This window comes from Vanessa cardui, chromosome W, assembly GCF_905220365.1.
Source record: "Vanessa cardui chromosome W, ilVanCard2.1, whole genome shotgun sequence".
Lineage (NCBI taxonomy): Eukaryota > Metazoa > Arthropoda > Insecta > Lepidoptera > Nymphalidae > Vanessa > Vanessa cardui.
Window position 1 is genome coordinate 7,695,050 of NC_061153.1, and position 2,267 is coordinate 7,697,316.

The 2,267-nt window shown below is 33.7% G+C and overlaps 1 long non-coding RNA gene across 1 annotated transcript; it reads right to left on the reverse strand.

Moving 5' to 3' along the window:
• Window positions 1-539: 539 nt before the first annotated feature.
• Window positions 540-1,497, reverse strand: LOC124542715. The gene is made up of 3 exons (XR_006967362.1): window positions 1,209-1,497; window positions 936-1,069; window positions 540-625 (listed from the first exon to the last, which is right to left on the reverse strand). It is a non-coding gene; the product is annotated as an uncharacterized LOC124542715 (long non-coding RNA).
• Window positions 1,498-2,267: the final 770 nt, after the last annotated feature.

Genomic DNA, 2,267 nt, shown 5'->3' on the forward strand with positions numbered 1-2,267 from the left:
CATTACCTTTCAAATAAAAAAAATTATCAAAATCGGTCCACCCAGAGAAAAGTTATGAGGTAAAAAAAAAAAAAATACAGACGAATTGATAACCTCCTCCTTTTTGAAGTCGGTTGAAAATCGATCCAAACCTAGCCTACTCGTTGCCTGTTTATCTAAAAAAATTATATTGAAGTCACCTAGCAGCAATATATAATCGTAAAAGGGCAAAGAGCCGATTGTTTCCGTTAGCGCAGATAGGAATAGTGAGGTATTTGTCCACTGAGGGCGCTACGCAGTACCAACTATAACTATTTTATTTATATTATATTAAAAATCAGCGGACTGTAAACGCTATATATTATAAACTGGTAAAATGGTACAAAAAAGGACGCGTGTGTCGTCGATCGGCTATGGTTAGCAAGTGGGCTCGTTGTCGCCCGTACGACCCACGCGATGCGTCCGCGGCCGCGCCCGCGCCCGCGCCCCTCCATTCGACGACGGCGATGTCCGAAGTCCGAACATACTCCCCGGGTTGAAGGATTCAAGAGAGAGGAAGTGGGCGTATGTTGTTGAAGCCCCGAACGATAGTCCCCCTCTTGCCGCCACCAAGTGCTGGAACAACCTTCCACCGCCATTGAGGAACCTAAATATAATTCATAATTTTAGAAACAAATACAGAAAATTTCTTCTTGATAAACAAAAGCAAACATAGCAATTGATTTTATTTATCTTTGTTAATTTAAATATAATGATTTATATTTAATTGTATACATATGTATGAATTTATATACATGTTCGTGTGTGTGTGTGTGTATGTATAATATGTAGGTATGTGTGTGTATGTAGTTGTATAGATGAGATTTTATATATGTATATGTCATAACTATAAAATGATAATTCAATATAATCTTATAACTTTTTTTTTTTTTAAATATGTAATCAAATCTACTCACCTTACAGTGCATGGCCCATTGGCAAGATGGAGTATTGATCAGACTTGGTTAGACTATTTAGTGAATAGATTTCAACCTCTATTTGATTGTTATGATATTTGTTAAACGGCACGTCTCGACCTGCTTGCGACCTTCTGTAATAATATGTTCGCTATATTAATTTATACCTCCAATAAATGCAAAGAATCAAAAGTAATATTATTGTGATTTAGATTATATTAAAACACATTTAAAAAAAGAAAAGAAAAACAGAAATTAGTATATATTACTTACTTATTATTATTAATTCTTTTTTTTTTTCTTTCTCCTTAAATAATTCGTAGGTGATCGAATATCTTTGTGATCTCAGCGTAATATAATTTAGTTTTAAATTTTAATCCATTGTGCTACACGTCCAACCTCCACTGCCGCCGCGAGGTACCTGAGGGCTGAGCGCATCATACTATCCTAGACTTGTTTTGATTTCTGTTATGTTTTTACTTTTATTTTTTATTTGATTTTAACACGACATAATAGTGGACTATTGTCAATGTCGTTCACTTGACGTACGGAAATAAGGTGATCACTGAAAATCAGTGCTGCCGTCTTTGCGAATTTCACACATAGTACGAATCGTATTTTAATTTAAGTATAGAAAAAAAAAAAAACTATATAATTTAAATCATTAATTTTTTTTTTTTTTTTCTGTGTGTGAAATTCCTAGGCCGACAGCAAATGCTGAGTGATTTCCCTTTTTGTGGCATCGTACTGCTATGTAGGCAGCATTTTGTTTTTATTTATTTATGCCTCTTTTTAAAATCTTTCTTAGATATTATTTAATTGTATTGTTTTTTTAAGTTTTTGTTTTTTTTTTTGTTGTACTGTTTATGTCACTGATGTATCAACACGATGCTTACAAATAAAAATTCTTTCTTTCTTTCTTCTTTCTTCTTTCTTCTTTCTTCTTTCTTCTTTCTTCTTCGTCTTCAATTCAGCCACTCGCGAAGCTCCGTCACTGCCAGGGAAAACCTTCATCACTCGTCCTAAAGGCCATAGTAGAGTTGGTTGACCCTTCTCTTTGACGAGCACGAGTGCACCCTCAGACAGCTGTCCTGTTGATGTCGACCACTTCGTTTTTTGCTGAAGCAGAGAAACATATTCTAAATAAAAACACTTCCAAAAATGTTGTTTAATATGTTCCATATTTTGAAATGTTGATGTTGAGAAATGTTGATGTTGAGAAATAATTAAACTTAGAATATTTATGAATTAAAGATTTTATGATTGATTAATGATTTCTACATGATTTGAATGAGTATTTGATGTGTTGTGAATCTGTTTTATGAATGATTG